This window comes from Neovison vison, chromosome 13 (assembly GCF_020171115.1).
Source record: "Neovison vison isolate M4711 chromosome 13, ASM_NN_V1, whole genome shotgun sequence".
NCBI lineage: Eukaryota > Metazoa > Chordata > Mammalia > Carnivora > Mustelidae > Neogale > Neogale vison.
In genome coordinates this window covers 50705737-50716987 of record NC_058103.1, presented here as the reverse complement: position 1 = coordinate 50716987, position 11251 = coordinate 50705737, and positions in this window count along the sequence as shown.

The following is an 11251-nucleotide window of genomic DNA, read 5'->3' as shown; positions in this document are numbered from 1 at the left end:
TTCAAGCCATTTTTTTTCCCAGAAAGTAAAAAAGAAAAAAATCCTTGTGATTAAATTTATGTGGATTGAATAAACTTGGTATCAAAACTTGACAAGAAATATAGTAAAATTATTTTAGAAATATATGGTTTGTGTTCATTATGTTAACAGAATATAAGAAAAATTGAATGATAGCCACAATAAATGCAGAATCCCCATTCATGATAAAAAAAAATCAGCAGACTAGAAACAGAAACTTTTTTAACCCCATTGCAAATATCTACAAACATCTATAGCAAGCATTAAACTTAATGAATTATTGTAAATTTTCCCCTGGAGAGTACTGGAGTGATGTGTTATATTTATGTTGGCACAATCAATATTAAAATATAATTGCCTAATTATATTAATCTACAAAATTTATGCATTTCTATTTGAAAACATACAGTGGTTTTTTTAGTGGTAATTTTTTTTTAAAGATTTTATTCATTTATTTGACAGACAGAGATCACAAGTAGGCCCAGAGGCAGGCAGAGAGGCAGGCAGAGAGAGAGGAGGAAGCAGGTCCCTGCTGAGGAGAGAGCCCATTGCTGGGCTCAATCCCAGGGCGCTGGGATGATGACCTGAGCCAAAGGCAAAGACTTTAACCCACTGAGCCACCCTGGCACCCCAGTATAATTTTTAAAAATTCCAAAATTTATATAGAAATTCAAACTGGCCTAGAATATCCAAGATAATCTTGAATAAAAAAAATAAAACTTCAGAATAAAATATATTAAAGGGCTAAAATAATGAAGATTATATTATGAATAAAGGATAGATAATAAATTATATAGAATAATCAATTCAGTATATGTGCTGCCGAAGCGAGCACGAATAATCAATTCAGAAACAGAAAAAAAGTCACATGATATAAAACTTATAACAAAGAGAACAATGTAATACAGTAGGAAATACATACTTTTTCAGAAAATTTTCTGAATAACTCGTATATTTACTTGGGCCATTATCTCACACCATATGTAAAATCAATTGCACATAGCTTGTGGACCCAAATATGAAAGACAGAGCAGTAACAATAGAAGATAAGAAAAGGCATTACAAGCCAACTTCATGACTTTTAAAATTCTTATTTATTTATTTATTTGTTTGTTTATTTGACAGAGATCACAAGCAGGCAGAGCAGCAGGCAGAGAGAGAGGGGAAGCAGGCTCCCCGCTGAGCAGAGAGCCAGATGCAGGGCTTGATCCCAGGACCCAGGGATCATGACCTGAGCTGAAGGCAGAGGCTTAACCCAGTGAGCCACCCAGGTGCCCCCAAATTCTTAATCTAAATGAAGCTGAACAACAGTGTCAGAAGAATATTTGCAACATGCATATATTTGCATATATGTTGCTTATACATATTTATATATCACATATACATATAGAAATTGATATTTATCTCCAATAAATTAATTTTAACTGGAATATATAAAGAACTACTAGACACTACACAAGAGGGGATATGCCAATGGCTGAAAAAGAAAAAGAAAAAATAAATGGTGTTCAACATTAACCTTTTTGGGGAAAAAAATCAAATTAAGTATTCTGTACAACTACCAAATTGACCAAAATTAGAACTATTTGAAGGTACCAAATTTTGGTAATTCATGGAGAACGATAAGGAAATGTGAAAATAGAAAACTTCTTCATGTATGTTTCATAGAACATGTTTAAACAGTATTGTTAGCTACTTTATTCATAATAACCATTCATAATATGGTTATTCATAATAACCATAAACCCATCAACAATGGGCTAAGTAAATTAATTGTGGTATGTCAACAGAATAAAATACAACTATGAGAATGAAAACAAAAACACACCAAAACCCAAAACTATTGTTATGTTCAACACATGGATAAATCTCACAATGTTAATCAAAAGAAGACAAATATAAAAGAAATTTATTGTATAAATATACTTATATAAAGTTCAAGCATAATCAAGACTATTGTATAGTGTTAAAAGTTTACTTTCTATGTGGTGGCAAATGGATTGAGGCAGAGAAATGACTTCTAGAATACTAGTAATGTTCTAATTTTTGATATGGATGGTAATACCTGCATATGTTCTCTTTATGATAATTCAATCTACTATGCTCTTATGAGTAGTGAACATTTTGTATGTATATATTAATTCAATTTTTATTTAAATTAAAATAAATTATTACAGCAACTATTCCTTAGCTACTTTTAGAGTGAGAGAAATTTATCAGAAAATTCTAATAGAATTACTGTCCTGTATAATTGGCCAACATGGTTTTTCATGAGCATTACTAGCTCTGTCAAGGGAATGGATTTATCAGATTAGCTTGTGCTAATCAAAATTCATTCCCTGTGGAATATGGCTAGATGACACAAAAACAATATTAAAGTTCTGTTAACAAGGAAAAATTATTGTAATGGGTTTTCATATATCAAATTTTAAAAAGTTCTTTATCCTCTCATGGACAATTTTATAATAAGACACTTTTAGCTGTACTCTGGAGAGAGAGATCATAAGATATATTTTGGAGAGATGATCTGATTTATGAGCACTCACCCTTTACTATTCTCTTTTATAAAATAGCACCCTCTTTACATGATCCCTTCTGTCTCTATCTCAACAATCCTTCTTGGAAGGTTGTTTAAAAATGTATTAATATATGTATTTGAATGGAAAAGTGTGTGTGTATTTCTGCAATGAATTATATTGCCCTTCCTGTACCATATTTTATTTGTAATACTTTTATAGTTGTAGAGATTAATGCCTTACTAACAGTTAAGTTTGTTACATTTGACTATTTTTCATGTCATACATATTTGCTACTTTATTCAGTCAGCACAGACTCTGCTATACAAAGGACCATTTGACTCAATTGAATGGTTACTGAGTGATTTATTACAGGTAACTAATTCATTACACACTCAGAATAATTTCAGTGTGTTTGCATGGGGATGTAGTAACAAAATATAATTTAAAGAAATTTATATTTGTATCTGCAATTCTGATCCAGGGTGGAAAATATAATTATTTTGAAAATTTTCTGTATTTCATTTATTCAGCAAATAACTTAAGCAGAAAATACATCCAGGTACTCAACTCAGTCTCTAAGATAGAATAGTGAACAAAAAACGAAAATATCACTGTCTATGTAGAATTTACATTTCAATGGAAAAAGGCAGACAGTAAAAATACAAGAATAACACAAAATAGGAATTACTTAGGTAAACGTATTACATCAATAAATGCTGTAGAAAGTGGAAAAAGTAGAGTAGGATAGAGAGCATTTGAGAACACTAGAGAGGGAGTAGACTGCAACTTTCAAAAGCGTGATAAGGAGGAGCTTTATCAGAAATACAGCCTTTGAACTAAGACTTAAAGTTAGAAAAGTAGACACCACAGTGAATGAGTAAAGAAAAATCCAGTCAAAGGAAATAATCAGTGCAGACTCCTCTAAGGCTGGATGGAGTATTTCTGATGTGTTACATGGAAGGAAAACAACAATGCCATGTTATATGAAGTAGAGTGATAAAGAGGGAAAGTACTAACATGGAATTTAGATAGTAATTGGGGCCATCACAGGCCATTATTAGAGATTTAACTTTTTTGCAGAGTGAAAGGAATACAGTATTTTGAGTAGAAGAGTGAGATAAATTGAATTCCCCTCAAAAATGTTCAGTTCAACTGCTGTGTTTCATAGAAAGTATGAAAGGAAGGGCAAACATAGGAGGAGCAGTAAGATTATTTCAGTAACCCAGACAAGTAAGGATAATGGCTTGGAGCAGGATAGGTAGTTCTAGGATAAGGAATTGTTACACTCTACATGGAGTATTTTAAAGACAGAGCCAGCAGTTTCCTAATGGATTGGATATGAGGTGTGAGAGGAAAACAATGAATCAAAAAATTGATGGGGGTGGTATAAGCTGGAGAAATAAAGACATTGTCATATGAAGTATGGAGTGAAGTATAGGGAGTAAAGTAGGAGCTGGAAAAAAATGCATGTAGTCATTGGCCTACAGATGGCATTTCATGATATGATAATGAATTAGTTCATTGAGAAAGTGAATGGAGCTTTAGGATAGATTAGCACCAAAGACTAAACTGTAGAGCACTTCAATTTGAAGCTGAGAATAATATGAATTCACGAAAGTACTCAAAGTTCAGTAGTGAAAAATCTGGGAGAGCATGATGTCATTGAATTTTAATATTGGGTACAATTTGCATGGCATGTTATGCTTATACTTTTGATCATATTTAATCCCTCATTTTCACTTTTATCCCTTATACTGCATATTTAAATACAGCTTTTAAGAAGTAGTGAGGTAGTGAAATTTTTGTTTTATCCTCAAAACCTCAACTAAATTTGCCACAATGACCTTTAATAGGTGTGGATGTAAAATCTGCCTTGAAAGCCAAATGATGCCTACAGTACTATTTGCTAAATTATGTATTAGAATACTAGTTTAAAACACTTGTTATGGTAAAAACACATTTCATATTAAAATGTCATAGAAATTAAAGCAAACACAAAGTTAATAGATAACACATTCTCAAAGGTATATTTTTATGTGATTTTTTCATGTAAAAAAGATCTCTGAAAGTATAGATTGAAAAGAGTCATGATGGTCACAAATGAAACAGATATGACAAAATATACTTCATGAAACAAAGCAAATTGCCAGATAAATATTTGTAAAAGTCATATTTGATAAAGGACCATTTGCCCAAATACACAAAGAACTCTTAAAACTCAACAATAAGGGGGTGCCTGACTGGCTCATTTAGTAGAACATGCAACTCTTGACCTAGGAGATTGTGAGATTAAGCCTTATATTGGGTGTAGAGGCTACTTAAAAAAAAAAAAATAAAAAGACAAACACCCTCAACAAATAGTCTGATTAAAAAATGGACAAATGACTGAAGAGGCATGTCACCCAAAGATATACACATGGTATATAAGCATACGAGAAGGTGTTTAACATCATCCAGTAGGGAATTGGAAGTTAAAACAATAAATAAATAGTACTACACACTTAGAATGAGTAAAATCCAGAACATCAACAACAATAAATGCTGGCCAGGAGCAACAGGAATTTCATTCATTGGTTGTAGGGATGCAAAATCGTGTAGCCACTTAAGAATATAGTATGATGATTTCTTACAAAACTAAGCATACTTAACATATGATGTAACAATTGTTTTCCTTGGTATTTACACAAAAGATTTGAAAATTTATGTCCACACAAGAAGCTATACATGTATGTTTATAGTAATGTTATTAATTATTGTCAAATCTTGGGACACCTGGGTGGCTCAGTTGACTAAGCATCTGCCTTCAGCTCAGGTCATGGTCTCAGGGTCCTGGGATGGAGCCCTGCATCAGGATCCGGCTCCCAGTTCAGCAGGAAGTCTGCTCCTCCCTTTCCCTCTGTTCCCCTCTTGCCACTCATGCTTGCTCTGACTCTCTCTCAAATAAATAATTAAAGTCTTAAAAAGTAATAATTGTCAAATATTGGAAGCAGCTAAAATGTCCTTCTGTGGATGAAATGGATAAATAAACTATGATACATCAGTGCTCAACATCATTGAGCACTAAAAAGCAATGAGCTATCATAACGTGAAAAGACATGGAGGAAGCTTAAATGCACATTAATTAAGTGAATGAAGCCAATCTGTAAATGCTTCATACTGTAAAATTCTGATGACATGACATGACATCCTGGAAAAGGCAAAACTATGAAGACTATGGAAACTACTAAAAAGATCAATTGTTGCCAGGGTTTGGGAGAAGGGAAGGATAAAAGGGCAGAGCACAGGGGAGTTTAGAGTAGGGAAACTAAAGGGTATGCCACTGTTGTGGGGAAGACATATCATTATACATTTGCCTGAACCCATAGAATGTACAATGCTAAGAGTGAATCCTGATGTAAATTATGGACTTCGAGTGATAACAATTTGTCACTGTGGGTTCATCAACTGTAACAAATGCACCACTCTGGTGTGGGATGTTGACAGTTGGGGAAGCTGTGTCTGTGTGAGAAAAGGAAGTGTTTGGGAATTTTCTGTATTATCCACTCCATTTTGCTGTGAAATCAAAATTAAAGTCCATTTTTAAAAATCAATCAATAAAGATAATCCTCTGATAAAGATTTAAAAACACAAATTATATAGAGTAATTTAAACCATTTTATACAAAACACTCCTCAAACAAATGGGCTGTTCATAAAAAAGCTCATAGGGAATTAGCTGAAGGGGTTCTCAAGGGTCATGGTTAAAAAAAAAGCCTAAGAAATGCATTTTTTTACCTATTTAAAAATCTAATTGGGAGAAACAGTATTTAAAACCGTCCTATTCTCTTTCAGATATGGAGAAAGGAACATTAACTGTACCATTGGAACACTTGTTTTCTCATTTCCAACTATCTGCTTTGCAAATATGTAAGTGTACAAGTATTTCATTTAATTGTTAAATTAAAAATATAAAAGAAATGCTATTCAAAAAGCACCAGTAGTCTAATAAAGTTATCTAAGATTTGAGCTGCTTTAAATGTATATATTCATCTGGTAACTTATTTTTTTTTTTTCCTTTCTGCTCCATGATCAGTGCACTTTCATGGCATTATGTTTGTTTGCACAGTCTTAGGAAAGGCATAGAAGCTAATTGCAGAGGTGAATTCCAATCACCCATAATATCAGGTCTTACTTCCTCTGACATGACAATTTGCTTCATGGAGTCATGGAGATCTTTTAGCTAAATACTTCTGATTGTTTTTTCATTGTGTTCCAGATGCCATTTAAGATTTGATTTATGGCTTGAATGATGTATCATCCTCATTAGTATCTCTCAGAGAGCATTCTCCTCATTAATGTCTTAGACAAATATTGTACAGGCATACCTCAGAGATACTGAGAATTCAGTTACAGGCCACTGAAAAATAAGTGAGTATCTTAATAGAAAAAATTAAATCAATTCTTTTGGTTTCCAGTGAATATACTATACTGTAGTCTATTAAGCGTGCAATAGCCCTTATGTCTTAAAAAGCAATGTCCAGCGGCGCCTAGGTGGCTCAGTGTGTTCAAGCCTCCGCCTTTGATTTGGGTCATGATCCCAGGGCCTGGGATCGAGCCCCGTGTTGGACTCTATGCTCAACAGGGAGTCTGCTTCCCTTCCTTTCTCTCTGCCTGCTTCTCTGCCTACTTGTGATCTCTGTCTCTCAAATAAATCAATAAAATCTAAAAAAAAAAAGTGATATCCATACTTTAATTAAAAATGATTTATTGCTGAAAAAATGATAACTATTTTTGGAGCTTTCAGCCAGTTGTAATCTTTGCTGAGGAGCGTTTTGCTTCAATGTTGATGGCTGCTGACCGATCAGTGTGGTGGTTGCTGAAGGTTGAGATGATTGTGGCAATTTCTTCAAAAAAGGCAGGAGCAAAGTTTGCTGCATCCATTGACTCTTCTTTTCATGAATGATTTTTCTGTAGTACGCAAAGCTGTTTGATAGCATTTTACCCACAGTAAAACTTTTTTCAAAACTGGAGTCAATCCTTTGAAACCCTGACACTGTTTTATCACTAGCTTTATGTTATATTCTAAATCACTTGTTGTCATCTCAATAATCTTCATAGAACCTTCACTAGGAGTAGATTCCATCTCAAGAAACCCCTTTCTTTGCTCGGTTATAGGAAGCCACTCCTCATCAGCTCAATTTTTATCAAGAGACTGCCGCAATTCAGTTATGTCTTCAGGCCCCTCTTCTAATTCTATTTCTCTTGCTATTTCTACATATTTCTGCATCTGCAGTGACTTCCTCTACTGAAGTCTTGAACCCCTGAAAGTCAACTGTGAAGGCTAGCATCAACTTTTTCCAAATTCTTTTTAATATTGATATTTGACCTCTTCCCATAATCACAAATGTTCTTAATGGCATGTAGAATGATGAAGTCTTTCCAGAAAGTTTCTGATCCCTCTGCCCAGATCATCAGAAGAATCACTATCAATGGCAGCTACACCTTACAAATGTATTTCTTAAATAATATGACTTGAAAGTTGAAATTACTTCTTAATCCGTAGGCTGCAGAATGAATGTTATGTTAGTCACAAAAACAAAACTAATCTCAGTGTATATTGGCATCAGAGCTTTTGGGTGACATTGTCAATGAGCATTAATGTTTTGAAAGATCTTTTTTCTAATCATATCTGATTTCTGTCATCCAACACATCTAATTAAGCATAATTCTAAGAGCCCTAAGATTTTCAGAAGGGTAAATGAACATTGGCTTTAACTTTAAGTCACCATCTGCATTACCCCCTAAACAAGAGAGTCAGCCTGACCTTTGGGGCTTTGAAACCAGGCACTGACTTTTCCTCTCTAGCTATGAAAGTTTTAGATCACATCTTCCTCAAAAGAAGGCTATTTCATTTACCTTAAATATCTATTGTTGAGTGTAGCCACCTTCATTGATTATCTTAGCTAGGTCTTCTGGAAAATTTGCTGCAGCTTATCCATCAGCACTTGCTGCTTCACCTTTACTTTTATGTTATGGAGAAATTTTCTTTCCTTAAACCTCATGCCCAAATGTCTGGTAGCTTCAGAATTCTTTTGCAGCTTCCTCAGCTGTCTCAGCCTTCACAGGCTTGAAGAAAAAGGTGATGTTCTGGATTAGATTTTGGCTTAAGGGAATGTTGTGACTGGCTTAATCTTATGTCCAGACCACTAAAACTTTCCCCATATTAACAATTAGGCTGTTTTGCTTTCTTATCATTCATGTGTTAACCCAAGTAGCTCTTTTAATTTTCTTAAAGAACTTTTCTTTTGCATTTACATCTTTCTTTTTTTTTTTTTTTAAGATTTTATTTTATTTATTTGAGAGAGAGAGACAGTGAGAGAGAGAATGAGCGAGGAGAAGGTCAGAGAGCGAAGCAGACTCCCCATGGAGCTGGGAGCCTGATGTGGGACTCGATCCCGGGACTCCAGGATCACGCCCTGAGCCGGAGGCAGTCGTTTAACCAACTGCGCCACCCAGGCGTCCCTGCATTTACATCTTGACTAACTGTTTGGCACCAGAGTCTCAGCTTCGGCCTATCTTAGCTTTTTAAATTCCTTCCTCACTAAACTTAATCATCTCTGGTTTTTGATTTAATGTGAGAGATGTGTGTGACCTCTCCTTTTACTTAGAGTCCATAGTGGGGTTATTAATTGGCCTAATTTCAACATTAGGTTAGTATGTCTCATGGAATAGGAAGGTGTGAGGAGAGGGAGAGAAATGGGGAACAGCTGGTCAGTGGAACACTCAAAACACAAAGCATTTATCAACTAAATGTTCTGTCTTATATAGGTGAGGTTTGTGATGCAATTACAATAGTAACATCAAAGATCACTAATTACAGATCACCATAGTAAATATAATAACAATGGAAAGAAGTTGAAATGTTGCAAGTATTACCAAAATGTGACTCAGAGACCCAAAGTGAGCAAATGATGCTTAGAAAAATGGCACTGATAGACTTATTCAGATCAGGATTGCTATAAAACTTCAACTCGTAAAAAATTCAGTATCTGCAGAGCACAATAAAATGAGGTATGCCTGTAGCTTCCCAGCATGGAGTTGCATAAGTAAATAAGCACATGTATAAATATCTATGTTCAACATCTATACTTCTTCAAGCAGATGTGTTTAGAATTGATGTTTTTGGTTTTTTGTTACTTTCAGTTCATAGAGGGTTAACCCACTTTTGAAGATAAATAATTTTCAGTGTGACTCTATAAAAAGAAAAAAAGGAACAATATAATTAAAATTCACTATAGAGATATTTTGAATAAGGAGGAATTCATCATTTATATTTGGGATATAAATAATAAGTTAAATCCGTTTTTAAAAGAAAGGCGTGGAAAGTTTCCTTGAGATTGTTTTATGCATGGTCAGTTCAATTATAATAAAAATATGTATTATACTTTAAAAAGCCTTAACTATATTTGGTATTATTTTATTAGAGAATGTTGTAGTGCTTAATTCACAGATTAAATTCTGGGAACCTAGGTCACTTTTTAGCTCTGCCTTTTGTTCACGCACTGGCTATAATGAGACCACTACAGTGGTGCCATTGTTTTTGAGTTCTTCTTTTACTCTACGAGGTTGGTATTTAAATGCTCTTGTATTCCTGAGACACATAGGGATTAATTATAGGGATTGCATTCTCTTTTCTATAGTCAGACCCATAGATTAGAAAGTCCTCTTAAGTTGATATACACCTCCCGTCTCAATTCCAGATTCTAGTAAAGCTAATTATCTAATCTTGACATCTGCGAAGAGAGATGTATGTCCTGAAAGCAATCTGCATAAAACTGATCTTTGCTGCTACTAAGAATTGTGTGTCCTGGGAGTTTCAAGATCTCAGAACTTCCAGGACAACGTGTGTTAGTCATAAATTGTCAGGTTCAGTTCCAGTTCCTTTCTCATATTGGTATGTAGGACTTGGAAATATTTATAGCATTCTGAGGGTGCTGAGTGGCCCTGAGGTGTATTCTTATAGATTACTACGGTACTTACGGATGAACTGGAGGATGCTTTTAAAGATTGTATGAATTGGTTGTTGCTTTGTTTTCATAGGCCATTCCTTAAGAGTCTACACTGCCACCAAATAAATATCATATCAGCTCCAGTTCCAGTGATTTTCCTCACATGCAATAGATACTTCAAGTTTTTGTTTTTTATTTTTCTGGTCCCACTGGAATGGCAGAGAGTAGAGGGATTTTTGTTTGTTTGTTTTCAGAGAACACTTATTTTAATATTATAAAAGAAGTCTTTTCTTCCAATGGGGGGAAAAAAAAAAGAACCAAGGAATGAATATAATGTGTTCTTTATTTGTTACATGCAGGAGTAAGTAATGGTTTTTGCCAGAAGAAGGTGACATATTGAATTGATTTTCTTTTTCTAAAAAATATTTCAAATCAATTTTGAAACAGAAAATTATCTATCTGATAAATTTTACCATCCGTTTGCATCCCAAATCACCAGTTTTCTTATCCCTTGTGTTACCACAGGGATTTTAAAAATTGCCATAGGGGTTTCCAGGGCCAGTGACTTGGCAAGCGTTCTGCTATACTACATGTGCAGATCATAGGTAAGCTGCTACTCATGACAGAAAATTAATAGGCCATCCTAATGACCCTCTTATTTTCCCTGTTCAAGCAGCTGACTCAATCCTCAACAGCTATAATTAAACAGAGCAATCTGTCAAGGAAG